Raw genomic sequence first — 15560 nt, 5'->3', positions numbered from 1 at the left:
TTTTTTGAAAGAAAAACCCGTAGGCCTCAATACGCAAGTTTGGGGATGGAAAATGGCAAGGAATAGGCTCTCTATTTTGGGCTCTTTTTAGAATCTATGAATTAGAGAGATGAAGCAACAAGGGTAATCCTGTTGAGTCATCCTATGAGGATCTAGAGGGGAGTAACTTTTAAGTTCAAATAAATACTCTACATGACTTGTACAAGACTGAAGTTGGTAGTATTGAAGCCGCTCTAGTTGGAGGATCTGCTCTTTTGTTTTCCCAGTGTCCGGAGGTTCTTCACTAATTGCTTATGTCGAACGACCAGTGACATACAGCAGTAGCAGGCTAGTATAACAAGCAGTATGGATTCATTAGAGCTGTGGAAAATCCTATCCAAAAGTCACATCATTGACTTAATTTAAATCTCTCAATTGCCATGGCATCAATACCTGCTCCCAATAGCTCTCAGGCACCTGCGCAGGCAATTCATTCTCTCTTGAAATGAGCCTGATTGCTTCATTTTAAGCTTAAAGTTCTAATTGTTTATCTTGAAGCCTCGGCTGTCTGGTCACGCGTTTTTGCAACAGATCTGTTTCTAATTCGACTTCTTGAGCTGTGGAAAGCAAAGGGCACCTACACACTTACTGCAGCAGATTTTGCAACAGATCACGCGTTTTTGCAACAGATTGCAACAGATCACGCGTTTTTGCAACAGATTTGCAACAGATCACGCATCCTTGGCGGCTATCAACAGGCTTGTATCCTTTTGCATGGCAAAATCAGCAAAGGTTGATTAACCTCTGCACAGTTAAGTGTTTCGCCGTCGAAACTACCTGGTCACGTGTTTTTGCTCAGTGGGTGGGGGCCCCTTTAGAAGGGCCATCTGGACAAAGAGCAGCCTGCTACTGTGTGTGAGGGTCAAGTCGAGCTACTGTGTGAGAGGGTCAATGATAGGGGCTGCCCCCGACTGTGTCAAGGATAGGGATTGTGTGCCCTCGAGGGTCAATTCGAGCTGCACAGCATGCTACTGTGTGCACCCGAAACCAATTTGCTAAGATACAGAGGATTTTTGTTGCCGAAACCCCTCCACGACCTGGTAGCAAAAACAACAGAGAGAGAGAGGAGTACTTGTTCACGTTTCTGCTGGTTGCGCCGTTTCATTGTGTGTTGTAGGGATCGCACACAGAGCTACGTTTTCAAGCTATTCACACAATCAAAGACCACGGCATGTAGGACATTTTAAATATATTTTTTTATTTATTGAATATATGGAAAATATAAAAATGATAATACAAGATATATAATAAAAATGATAACAATGCTTGAGTCATATCTAAAGTAAGATACTCCGCATTGAATACCGCCAATCATCACTTTAAAACAAAATATCTTGTGCTTTATTGTTCACTCTCATACCATCATATATATGAGTCTTGTTCTCTATTTAACACTATCTTTTGCCACTTTCGCCTTTTGCCTTCTACTTTCTGCAAATATGAATACTGCAATTATACGAGATGAGAGCAGCACTAAACAGATAGAGCTTTCAAATCAAAACAGTGTTGTGGAGATCTCACGCCATGAGTTAAGTGCACGTTTTAGATTAGTAGAGCATACAATAAGTTTGCATCAATTATTTGGTGAGCAGAATGAAGGTCTTTCTTTTGAGGTGTCAAATAGTCACAGAGGAGAGAATATTGTGTTTCAATTGGATATTAAATTTGGAAGGACATTTGTTTTGCATGGCACACAACTATCAAGACAAGCTCCTGTTATAGAAATTGAGGAAGAGTGTTCAATACAGCAGGCAGTGGAGGAGAAAGGTGAGCCAAAAGCAATAGAGATTGCTAGCTTGGAAACTGCCACTGCACATAGCATAGTTGAGATGCTTAGTAATCTGCACAAAAGAACTCTTTAAGAGCAAACTTTGAGCTAGTTCGAGAGATAAGAAAGATTGATGAGCTACCACAAAGATATGATGGAAACATCATGTTTGAGCTTCCATATGCAGACCCTACCAATAGGACAACAAGAGAAAATGACAAATTTGATGGACATGTTTGGACAAATGCACTAACAAGCAATATCGCTGGATTTGATGGGATTGTCAGATTCAAAAAATGTGGTGGACACTTGATGTGCCTAAACAATATATGTTCAGGAGTACAAAGATCAAAAGAAATGAACGAAAAGTTTTGGACAGGGCGTTTGTCAAAAGTCTGCCCCTCAGGATCCACGATAGGCAGCTTTGGAAGCCTAAAATGCTTTTATTGTAATCTTCCCCCAACTTGCATCTCTGAATGCCCTTGTAAGCTCATTCTTTGCTTTCCCTCAGAGATCCCTCGTAAGAGAATAACGAGAGGGATTCTTCACATGGGTTGTCACTTACACCCAGTTTTCTGAGGGTGTTGCAAAACAAGCAATGGTGGATGTTAAAGTCAAAGTGAAGGACATGATATCTAAAGATTTTGTGGGTAGGCCAAGGTCTCTCCAACAAACGAAGATTGTCACGGTGGAGGAAAGAATCACAAGAGGAGGTCAGACAACCCACTACTGGCTATGATTCCATTTTTAGTTTGAAGAAGCGCTTGCTTTTTGACTTTTTTCAAAGCATGGCCTTTCCTGGTCAACTAGAGTTCGCTGGCTTTGATAGATGTCACATTTTTAAAAAATCAACCCAAGGACTTGGCAATGGTGTTGATTTGGTTAATAAAATGCGTCCTGGTGGCGAATTGGAAAGTTGTTGGGTTCTCTTTGATTTTGTTAAAAGAATGCAAGAATGGACAACTATGGCATGCCATGTATATAACCCTTATGTTCAAGAAATGCAAACCATAGCTATTGGAGATTTTAAAGTGGAAGATACTGAAGATCAAACTCTTTTTTGGATGCTACTAAATCGAGTGATGCAAAAGGAGGGTTACAAAAAGGCTGAATTCAAAGGATTTATGGCTGATGAAGCTCAGGCAAATTGGCGAGCTGTGAGGACAGTTTTTAATGGAGGCCCTAATAATGTTATGGTTGGACAGGAAATATCATGCTCATTTCATTGGGAACAGAGTATGCAACAACATGCATGAAAATGTATCCTTCCCCAGAGTCAAGAAGAGTTTAAAAAAAGGTGTAGAGCATGGAGGATTGCACCTTCTGAAGAGGCTGCCAAAACAGAATTGGACAATCTACGTATGTGGTTGAGAAAAGGACATTTAGACAAGACTAAGATTTCAATTCTCGAGACATGGCTTGTGTGGTGGCATGCCAGAGTTGCACATTGGGGTGAATACATGGTCAAGGTGAGTCATTGTTAAATATTTAGAGTAGATAAAATAATTGCAAGTTTAAATGTTCTAAATTTATTTCAGGCTTTGGAGGGGAGTGACAGGCAACTAGTACCACGGGCAAACTTAGCGAAGTCCGTGCATGGGAGCTAGTTAGCTTCCAATGATGGGGTTAAATATATTTCTCTATACAATGCTTGCTACGGTGATCTTTGTACTGTTCTTTTGCAGCAGTCAAAATATGACTCTTTTCTGAAGGGTGGACACCTTGGATGTAGCCCTGGAATTGAGAAAATTTAAAAAAGACGAGCTTCATCTAGTGCAACCCTCCCAAGACCTACAGAAGTGGTGGACCTAACTAATCAGGCAGCAGTTGAGCTTAATGCTGCCAGTAGAAACTTTTTGGCAGATGGTGATTCAAGGACAGTGAGGCGACGACGACAAGGCAAACACAATAATCCAATTAGAGATAGAGATTCACATCGGCCTGAATTTGAGTATGTCACACAACCTGCACGTCGCTCAACTCGACCTACCCATAGCTCAATTGGAATACAAACCACTATTGAGGTGGATGTTCACCACACACGATGGGCTATTCGAAGGACAAATCCAGGGAGTGAAGTGCGATGCCAAGGATACTTACGACATAAAAACAAAAAGTGCAATGAGCTAATTGATAAGAAGGGTAGAGGAGGATTATTAGGGGTGCCTGCCCCTTGTTTTGAGGGTCTCATTGAAATCCCTTCAGGTCTAAGAAAACAATTTGTATGGTTTTGTGGCAACAACATTGATCATACATGGGAGCCATCAAAAATTGTGAAGGAGAGACTAGCAAACCGTCCTAATATATGGCCAATTGCAAAAGGAACATCCTTAGATTATACAGAAATAGAAGCATTGTAGGCTGCAGGATTTGACTTGCAAAATATTGAAACTACATCACCACAAAATGCAAATTTGGTGCACAATGCAGATGATGCTGATGTGCGTCCTAAGCATCATGATGGTAGGGTGGTGGTGGTAACTAGGGTCATAACAAAAGAGATGGAGGCAAGAATCAATAGAGCTGCAGAGTTGATTTGCACAATTCATGGCCAACGTGTGGTGATTCAAAATGATCACGTGGAATTTACTTTGACAACCAGTACAAGCGAGAAAAATGAGGAGAGCTATTTGGTGGTAGTGTCCATCTTTCCTTCTTGCACTTGTGAGGATTTCCAAAAGCATTTACGAGAGGGTAAAAAATATATGCCTTGCAAGCATCTTTATTTTGTCTACACAAAAAAGCTTGGGTTAGATGTGTTTCATCAAAGGTTTGTTCATCAAGCAGCCTTGACTAAAAGGGAGCTCCATCAAGCACTTAGATTTTTGTCATAGATTTTAGATTACCTTGCATTTTTTTGGAAATTTTGGAAAATGTTGTCTATGTATAGCTGCTCAATCAAACTACCATATGCGATTGTATCAAACTACCATGTGCGATTGTTGTATTTGTATACATTACGTGATTGCTCATATATACATTTCTATATGTTCTGGGCCACTTTTGAGAAAATATTTTTAGGTTCTATATACAGTCTGAAGGTGTTTTTTCCTACAGTTGTACTATATATAGTTTCAAAAACTTACATTGTCTGTTTACTTACAAGGTATTTTTTCTAGCAATTGAATTATTTGCAAATGCACTGTTTATGGTATACAGCCTTCAAAAATTTTAGCCTAAAATGAGCATGTATCCTTGGCTACTATTGTATACATTCCACAATTAGGCATTCAAAAGGTAGAGAGCTAACTAAAGGTAGATTTAACAAAGTGTGATTTATTGTTTTTCTAGTGATACATTTACAATGCATAAAGATTCAATTTGCATATGGTCTTGTGATTCTTGGAAATGTAGAAATGTTTCTCAAATAAAACCACCACTACAACGTGAAGTTTCTATGAGTTAAATCCTTATGAAATTGCAAAACAAAATTATTGTTGCTAATTTGTTTGTTGAATAGAATAATCTATATCAAAGGTATTGATACTATGATGCTCATACATATTGTAAAGGAAGTTTGCAACATGTAGCATTGATCTACCTTTGTTTAACAAGATTCTTTGTGATAAGATGCAAAGCTATGTTTGATTTTTATCGAGTGTTTCTTAGTAAAATACATCAAGCATAATGTTTGTGTTTTTGGGGTTCTTTTTAATTATGTTACTTTTTTTTCCATCGCTCGTCTTGCTCGTGGGATTATGCTCGCAAAATGGTCATCCCCCTAAACCATAATCTTTGTCTAGCCTCACGGGTGGTTGTTCCTTATTTTGAACCCTTTCTCTTTGCTCTCCTTCTTGATGTGGGCCTCCTGTCCCTGTCAAATTTTACATTCTTGTTCTACTCTCATCTTGGTACTACTAATGGAGTGGTGGTGGGTGGTGGTGCTCCGTGCCCTCGCATAGCTTGATAATCACCTCTGTTTGAGTTTTGTTTTGATGTTGCATATTGTTGGAGACATGCTTGTAATGATGGCGGTGTAGCTTGCTAGTCTTGAGGGTTGGGCACCGGGAGTTCTACCAAACATTGAGCGAACTTATCCGAGCAAGCTCAAAAGCGAGCAAAGTTATTAAGTGATTTGAGAGAGAGAGAGAGAGAGAGAGAGAGAGAGAGAGAGAGAGAGAGAGAGATTTCTTTGAAACTGAACAATAAATTTCAACACCATTGCTAGCAAAAACATAGCTTTTGGAAACTTAGAAATACTTCATTTGGAAAGTTTTAGAAGTGAATGGACCTTGTTTTGAAGTTAGGTCACCATTATACAAGTCTAGTGATCGATTTTACTCTTAGTATAAGTACTAGCACATGCAAGGCATCTTCACAAGTGTGCTATGTGTGAAAGAAGATACAAATTTACTAATGCATATATCATGTGATTGTGCATTAAATCTCTTGGAGTTCTTTCTCGTAAGGCACGTCTCTCTCAGGCTCTCCCCTTCCCTTACCTTCCCTTTAGAGAGGCATTTCAAGACTTGTCGCAATACATATATGAAGTACCTTGTGGAATGTTCCTATGACGTTAAAATGTCTCTTCCTCTTCCTCTTTTGCCCCTCTCTCTCTTCTCTCTCTCTCTCTCTCTATCTCTCTCTCTCTCTCTCTCTCTCTCTCTCTCTCTCTCTCTCTCTCTCTCTCTCTCAATCATTGCTTAATCAATAATTAATTGGTAAAAACACCGGTAGCAATATAAATATTTACTATATATTGCTTTCTTATTTCTTCATCAATAACATAACAGTGTGGGCAACAATGCTACGATTCTCTCCCAAGCTATCGACCTTTTCATGGGTTTTGGCCTTACATCAACTACTAAAGGATATACGCCAAGAAGCTCAACAGACGTTCGACTTTATGGCCTCCTTATGGGCACTCCACTTTGGCCTTTTTAATATGAGGGTGGCATCTAAATTTCCCATAGTATATCTCGCTTCATGCATTAAATATTAAACAGCTTCTTTCACAAAGACTGAAGATGCGGTTCCTTTCCATTTTGAATCATTGGTTGGTAATATCTGGCAGATGCCAAAAGGACAAAGCATTTACCACACAATTACAAGCACATCACCGTTGAAATATGTAATACATCCTTGGTCATGTTGAATATTCATGGTGCAGGCAATTATAAAAGGAACTCTCTCTCTCTCTCTCTCTCTCTCTCTCTCTCTCTCTCTCTCTCTCTCTAAAAACAAAAAACAATATCACTATCAACGAGACAATAAGTGTTTGGGAATAGTGTGCCTCAACTTGTCCTTGGGCCGGTTAAAAAATCAAAATAACTAGTTGATGTGGGAGGAGAAGGAAAAAATCCGCTTGAAAAATTTAAGAAATTAGAGTAAATTACTAGGTATTTTAAAAAATTCTTCTTTGAATGTATCCTGAAGGGAATTTATATGTTTGTGAAATTGATTTTTCCTTAACACTGCATTAGATACAAAAAAATATCTACAAACAAAATGTCGAGGCTTGAGAATCTCCATGAAAATTTGCAAGTACTCAAAAAAGTCTCTGAACTTTGAGAGACTGCAACTGTCTACTTCGATGTGTGCCCTCGTATCTCTTCGCTTTCTAGTCTTCAACCTCCACGTTTGTTTTTTCTTCCACTTAGCTCTCATGAAAACGAGGCCAAAGCATGAATACCAACACACATATTATGGAGGACCTCCTCACTCAACTTCGCTCCCACCCGCACTCTGACCTTGGAAGATTGGTACAAGGCTCGAAAGAAATTCAAGCAACGACCTCCAATCCCTATGGCTTCCATCTTTAAAAAGAGCGCCTCGTGTGGCACTGTATCGTACGCCTTTTCAAAGTCAATATATGCCGCAAACGTCGGTTTCTTAACAACCTTCCGTCTGAGCACAATCTCCTTCAAGGCAATCACTTGTGCCACACACTCCTCCTGAGTCCAAAATCCGGCTTGACCATGCAAGAAGAAGTTTCTTTTCTCAAGTTTCATTGAGATCCTATTGATCACGAGTGAGGTCAAGAGCTTCAGAGAGATTGGGATAAGAGATATCCCTCTGTAGTTAACCGGATTAGAAAGACCACCCTTCTTCGGGATATACACCACTACCGAGGTAGATGATGCCTCCGAAAACTTCCCTGAATCAAACCAAGTACATAGCAGTTTGAAGACTGCTCTTCCCATGTCTGTATTTGGTTTAAATCGATCTGATCTAGTTCCCTTATCTTGCATAAGGATCTTGAAAAATTCAAGGGGAATGCCATCTATCCCAACTGCTTTATGTCGCTTGATCTTACGACATACCTCCCGAACTTCAGTCCACCTAGTAGAGTCATTGATGCCCTCTATTCTAGGCCAAAGTCACACAGCATGGTTATGCCAGTGTTCTGGGTCCTTGCTGTGCCCGGAGGGATCGACGAAGATGCGAGAAGCATGATCCTTCCAAATGTCTCGGATCTTCTCTTCGTCCGCCTGCAGCTCGCCGTTCTGGTCTCTTAGGGGTTGAGCGGGCCCTCCTTTTCTGCTCCCCCCTAGAACGACTTTCATATGCTTCCACCAAGCATACCACTCCTTGCGTCTTGCCAATTCGACGCTCTTGAGCATGAATCGTTTGAGAGCCTCTCTCTCGCTTCTCTTCGTTTCAGCTCGCGCCTCTTTTCGACACTCAACAAACTTCCTCCACGCCCTATCTTCACTAGAGGAATCACTCTCTGCATGCCGCAGAAACTTCCAAGCTTCCCGTCTTCGGTTGATGGATCTCCGAGCTCTCGGGTCTAGCCTAAAGCCTCTATTTGGCCTCTTGGGAGGCCTTACGGAGAACGCACCAACATCTCGAGAGACTCTTTCAGCTGCCTCCTCAAAGCTCTTCGACTGGCGGTTCACCGCCGCCTGCGTGATTTTCCCTTCCTCCGTTGCTTCTGGTAGGGAATCCCAGAAGTTGTGGTGCAAAAAGAGTTGAGCCACCGGTTCAATTCTAGTTGCATCAATGGAGGGGGGGGGGGTGGTGGGGGAGGCTCCGCACACACCACATCACAAACCAACTTCACCTTAACAGGCCAATGGTCCGACAAATGCATCGCTCTCTGGACACTGACATGGCCGAGGAACTGAAGGGCCAGATCATTGGCCAAAAGGAAGTCACTGTCTGATCGCCCTTTACCACGGGAAGAGTGATACGAGAGTCCAGAGCCTCTCGTTTGGACAATCTTAAAATCAAGGTCTTCACTCCCCAGCCATCTCTTCATCGCGCGCCGTCTAAGATTCCAATCCCCTCCTACCAGGAGAGGAAGGCCCTTTCTGCCCAACCTACGAAGCTTCGAAGCTAACGCGCTTAAAACGTCTGCTCGCTCATCCACTAATTGTCTCTGCGGGACATAAACATTTCCGTAAATCCAACCGTCCTTCATATTTAAAGGAAAGAGTTGGACAAACAAGGAGTTTACGTCCGACATTCCCAACTCAAAGGCTCTGAGGTCCTGGGAGACCAAGGTCACAAGTCCCCTGGCCCCTGGCTTATCAGACCCTGGCACTTGGAATGTCGAATACCCCGCCATTCTAAGGGGCCATGCACCCTAGAATAGTCAAGTCTCTTGGAGACCCACCACATTCCAAGTCTTTTGTAACATTACGTACTCCAACTCCCCCCTCTTCGACCGGAGTCCATTAATGTTAAGCGTGGCAAAGATCGGTGATTTCAGCACTTCCATCGCCGGCATCAAATGGTTCCTGCCTCTCCTTACGAAAGGAAGCGAGATATTAGCAAACCACCTAAGCCTACTCTCCGCTTGGATATTTTGGAGGATATCTAGGGATGCTTGTTTACTAGAAGTGAAAACATCAAAGCGGGTGCTCCCCGTCCGATTGTTAAGGAATCGATCCAAAAGCTCAATATTTGCAAACAGGGAGGTTGATCTTAGTGCGCGCTTCAAGGCCTTGCTGAATGACACTTCGGTGTGTTCATTAGCGCCCCAAATGCACAGCTTGCCAACCGTCCCTTCTGAAACACCCCTCCCAAGCCTGCTTCTCATCATTACCCGTTCCTCTCTAGCCGGTCTGCTTGGGGCGGCGACCGGGTCGATCTCGGGTATCGACAAGGATATTAGCCTGTTGTTTTGAAGTTGATCGGCATTCATGACCTCAATGTACCGTACTTCCCTTGTTGAGCTCGGTCCATCCTGGTCTATGCCCCCGCCCCTCAGCTCCTCAGACGGTTTCCTTCCGAGTTAACTATGAGGCGTCCAGTCTCAGCCATAGCTAGTGAGTTTCGCTGCCCCGCTACGCACTGGTTCATCCCGTCCTTCCCGGTTTCTGTGAGTTCGGGTTCACCGTAGCAGCGACCAGCGGGGGCCCGCTCCCCACTTTCTGGGGTGTTGTTGCTCGCTGTACTCGGAGAGGCTCCCAGCGCCCGCCTCCCCGAGGGTACCTGGTAACAGCCCTCTTCCACGTCAGCCCAGATACCCTTAACTGGTGCTCCTAGATGGTTTATATAATATGGTTGTGAATTCATAGAAAATACACGACTATACTTAATGAACAGGTTGCTCACCTTTAATTTGGACGGGTCCGGGTTAGGTACGTCGTTGTCGGGGGATCGACAACCCACTTTCCAGACTGTGGTTGTCCTGCATGTAAGATTTCATGGTCACAACTGCCAACCTGTTGACGAATCAACTCCATCCTCTAAACTCGTGGATTCACATGTAGTACCGGTACAATCCGCACAACGTTTCGCTTCTCAATCGGTGGGCGAGGCCGAGGGACAAGCGGGTCCTTGATCTGGGTGTGGTCCATAACGGTCCCGTGGTTAGCAAGACTTTAGAATCCACACCCTACTGTAACTCATCACGTAGTTGGTACACTTGCGGGTGGATCACCAAGCCCGAGGGTCCATGGTTTTGGCTCGAAGTAGAGGGTGTTCCGTGAAATGGGATGGGTCAGGGGAGCTCGGTGCCTCACCTCACCCATCTCCCGTTTCACAGCGCACCCACCCTTACACAAGCGTTGACTGTTCCGTGGAGGGTGACATTGGCACCGCCCCGAGGGAGGGTGAATCGTGAAATGGAGTGGGTCAGGGGAACTCGTCGCCTCACCTCACCTGTCCCCCGTTTCACAACCCACTAGTCCGTCTCAGGACGCCACCGCCACCCCTTTAGTTTGGAGTTTACTCTCTCCATGAGTCAAGGGGGGGACCAGCGGAAAGGTTACACAAGGAGCGCCTTCAACCCACCAGCCTCAGCTATATGAAACACCCATTTGCTGGTAAATCGTGAAATGAAGTGGGTCAGGGGAACTCATCGCCTCACCTCACCCATCCCCCGTTTCACAATCCACCAGTCTAGGTTCTGGTCTCAAGCCGTCACCGTCCCCCCTTCCACTGGGTAAGTGTTTCATACCGTTGGTGCGGAATTACGGTCAAAAGCCTCTCCCCCCAAGCGGTCCTCCAGGGATTGTGTCCCTCTTGGCTGCCACCGTTTGTGTCATGAGGTACATTCTTTCTCCCCTTGCATTCAAATATGAGAAGCCAAGCCTCTAAACCTAGGGGGGTTGATTGGTAATTGACGGAAAATATCTGGGCGTTCAGGGTGTTCCCCCCTTGAGTCCGCTTGACATCCTCAAGATGATTTTTACAGAACTTTCCCTCGGTAGGTCCGTTCGACATCCTCGGATGATTTTTACAGGGCTTCCCCTAGGTCCAACCATCCTTCTTGCCTTCCATATTCTCCCAGTCCCAACCCACCCCGATCTAGCTTTGCAGCTCATACTTGTCTTTAAGGCATTATGATCACTAATGTCCTCCCCCCTCCCCTTTGGGATTTTACTCCTACACACGGAGAGGGTTTTTCAATCGTACGTGGTCCCCCCATTGAGTTTTTGGGAAGCACTTAGTCGACGTCCAGTCCCGCCACGTGGAGGCAGCTTCCCGTTGGGACCACTTTGTAGAGGTCATCATATTGTTATGGGCAATGTTTTTGTGAATATGTATGTGACAATAAAGATGAGATTTTGCAGTGAGGTCTCTCAACTTTTGCAAGCGCACCACTTTTGACATACATATCGACCAACACATTGCAAAGCACAACATGCATCTCAAATTGCCATTGACTAGTAATCTCATAATGAATTTTTTAACTCATTTGAAGGCCTTATATAAGTTCAGAGACTTTCAAGGTGCAAGCATAGGGGATTGCATTTAAAGTAACACTTTCCGTCCGCAATCGTTGAAATTAGCAAAGAGGCTTCTTGCAACGTCCATGTGGAATCAACACGTTCCAAGAGCCGGAATTTTGGACAAAAATAGTTGATTTCATTTGAAAAAATATATTTCCTCACATTAGGTAAAATAGCCTAGGGCTTGCTTTCCACAACCAAGTTGAGTGTTTTCCCTTGTATTTGGTTAAAAGGGTACATAGCCTATTTGCGATAGCTATCTTGGGCAACACGTTGCAAGAGATGACAATTTGGACAGAAAGGTTATCATGAACTTCATACATATCAAACAACAGATTGCAAAGCACAACATGCTTCTCCAACCAACCGGTTGCAAAGCACAACATGCTTCTCCAATAGGCCCTGACTAGTAACCTTATGGTGATTTTTCTCACCCATCGGAAGGTCTTTCATAGGTGCAGCGGCTTCAACGCATTCTAAGAGAGGACATTTTGGACAAAAAGCTCATCAATAAATTTTTGTAATGTTGTAAGGAGCACCATATCTATCATACATATTGACCAAATTTGGCATACATATCAACCAACCCAGGGACAAAAAAAATATGTTTCACAAACTTTTGACTAGCAATCTCATCACAAACCCACTCACCCATGTGAAGGTATTCAATACGTCCACATGCCTTTAAGCTACAATCATAGGTGATTCATCTAAAAAATTGTCTTCCCTCCATATTTGATTAAAATAGTACATACCCTTCTTGCAACAACAAGTTAGGCATGTTTTGGAATCAACATGTTCCAAGAGACAATCTGTTGGACTGGAGGCTTCCTCTTTGTGTCTAGTTAAAATAGGCTAGATCTTCCTTGCCACAATTATGATAGGCATGGCCCGTGTCCACAAAAAAAACTAAAGAGTCACCTTTTCTTGCATCCGGTGACTCACATCTTAGAGTCTTCTTACAATAGCCATGTTGCAGCTTGGGCATATTTTGCAATCAACTTGATGCTAGAGATAACATTTTTGACAAAGAGATCATCAAGAAATCTTTCTACTTTTGTAATGCCACCACATTTTGCATACATATGGACCAATTCAAATTTAATCTTAGAATGTTTTTAAAACAGTCTCCCAACTAGCAATATCAATATGAATGTTGAAGGTCTTGCATTTCAGGTCATAGGTATATTGGCCAACCCATAGCAAAGACTTTAACATCACAGAGCTTTCTTGCACCAGCCATGTTCGACATACCTTTCAAGAAACGCGTTCCAAGAGACAACATGTTAGGCAAAAAGACCATCAATTTGGCATACATTTGGCATACATTTTCAAGCACAACATGTTTAAAGGTCTTCAATAAGGCAACAAATCTTCAAGTTGCAAGCATAGGTAGTCACTGCATTTGAAGAATGGCCTTTCCTTCATATTTGATGAGAACAACATAGAGCCCTTTTACGATAGAGATGCTAGAGAGATTTTGCAATCAATACGTTCCAAGAGACAAATTTTGGAATGAAGGCCCTCCCTTTGCATCTGACTAACATAGGCCAGAGCTTCCTTGCAACAACTATGAAGGGCATGGCCTATGTCCATAGCACAATCTAAGATTCCTAAGTTTGATTCCCACTCCGTAGATCAAAATCCCTTTCCTTGTTTTTGACTTAACTTAATGAACAACATAAAATTGGGTTCAACTTTTTGGCCAATAAATTAACCCTCCGGAATCCATCCTCCCACCAAACCATTTGGTAAATTCACCCTTTCAAGGTAGTACAATGATACTAGAAAACAATATTCCAAACATATCAAAACAAGAATACATTTCAACCATTTGAAAGCAGCATGCATACCCTTGCAAGTGTGCATTTATCAGGTTGTTCCCGCCTTTTTTTCCTTTTTAAAATGTTTTACTTCCTTTTTTCTTTAGTATTATTAAAGTTATCTAGTTATCTTTTAAAAAATCACATATACTTCTCCAGGCATATCCCTATCCTCATCCCAAGACTTGGATATCCTATCTCCTCTACCACGTGTGGAGTTGGTGCAGTGCCTTTACACATTTTCAAATTATGATTTTTCTTTCATTTTTTAGGAAAGGCTTACAATTAAACTACCTTAAGCTCTTTTTAAATAAATATTCCACGAAGCAAAGCAAACGTCCTACTCATGAGTACAATTACGGGATAGCCCATTTAGGTTTCTAGCCTTTTCAAGGTTCCTTTTTACCAAACAATTAGAAGACTTTCATGATTAATCACATCCTCCTTCCTTATCATGATCCCCTCAAGGATCCATTTTATTTCCTCCTTTTCCCGTCGGCATCAAGCCTACCCAAACTAGGCTGATTTTCAAACACATCCGCGGGTCTCACCACGGTCGAGACTCACTCCCATTCAATCCCATTTCTAGGGCAATGAATGACCCCGAGCTCAAAACATACACCAGCAATTATCAGTCATACCCGAAAAGGACCATCCCCCATTGCATCCCATAGGTAAACAATTACATTGGCCTTTTTCCAAACATATAAGACAAAGTTCACACTTAAATCTTCTATATTACGCTAGCGCTATCCATGTCAAATCTTATCGGCGGTAAAGTTTCGATTTTACTTTAAATTTAGATCAAGTTCCTTGAGTTATAATCCCTTAGTTACTATTTCATTTTTAATCTTTACTCAAACAAGACCTTAAGAAAACAAAGTGTCTTTTGTGAGTTAAGGTTTTGTCTCGACGTAAGTTTCAAGTTAACCCCATCTTGGACGATTCCCAATTGTTTTCTTTGCATCAATTTTCATCCATGGAAGTGATGGAGTTTTATGTTAAAACAACACGGCCATGACATTCGTGAATCTATCCCCTTACTCCCCTCCATATTGCAATTGCAAAACAAATTTGAAATAGTACAAACTTGAAAGAACAATGCATATCCTTTTAGGATGATCTTTTTTTTTTGTGGTCCATGAATTGCAAAACATAGAGCTTTAGAGTGCACCAAATTACCATTGTAAACTTCTTCTGAGTTATTATGCAAGAGTCGATGCTTGATTGTGTAAGAGTAGAACCTTTCAATGAATGATAGTATAAAACTAAAATGCAAAGTTATTAAGAGTCGATAAGTAAGTGTAGCTAGAAATGCTTGTGCAAGGGAGTATGAATGCTTAAAATCTTCTTAAGATGGAATTTAAGCTTACATCATCTACCGTTGAGAGGATTACTCACCTAGCTATGAGAGGCTTAGAGATTCAAATTTTTCAATTGGCAAGAGGGAAGAGAGGGAATGACCTTATAGGAAATCCTCTTTATCAAACAAATCCCTTTGATTATGCTAATTTAACCTTCAAAAACCTCAACTTTCTGTTGAGAAAATTAAGTATTAACCTAAGTTGCATTACTAAATAAAACATTTCACATATACAACCAATAAAGAGGTTATGTCTTCCTCCTAAGAAAAAAGAAATGCTTATGAAAATGTGAGAGCTTGAGCTGAATTTAAGTAAGCATGAAATCTCTTTCAAGAATGAGCAATAGCAAGATAGCATTTCCTTAGTGTCTATATCACAGGGTCTTCTCCTTGCTTTGGAAGAGTAACGATGAAGTGTGTTGGGGTAGCCGGCTCTTTCT

The 15560-nt window shown here is 42.0% G+C and overlaps 1 pseudogene; it reads left to right on the top strand.

The window, feature by feature from the left end:
* Positions 1–1478: 1478 nt before the first annotated feature.
* On the top strand, positions 1479–2546 carry LOC147420694 (uncharacterized; annotated as a pseudogene).
* The last annotated feature ends 13014 nt before the right edge of the window (positions 2547–15560 follow it).

The sequence above is a fragment of the Adiantum capillus-veneris genome, chromosome 28 (assembly GCF_014529385.1).
Source record: "Adiantum capillus-veneris isolate H3 chromosome 28, ASM1452938v2, whole genome shotgun sequence".
NCBI classification, from domain to species: domain Eukaryota; kingdom Viridiplantae; phylum Streptophyta; class Polypodiopsida; order Polypodiales; family Pteridaceae; genus Adiantum; species Adiantum capillus-veneris.
The sequence above is the reverse complement of the archived record's forward strand: the minus strand, read 5'-3'. Positions and strand labels throughout refer to the sequence as shown.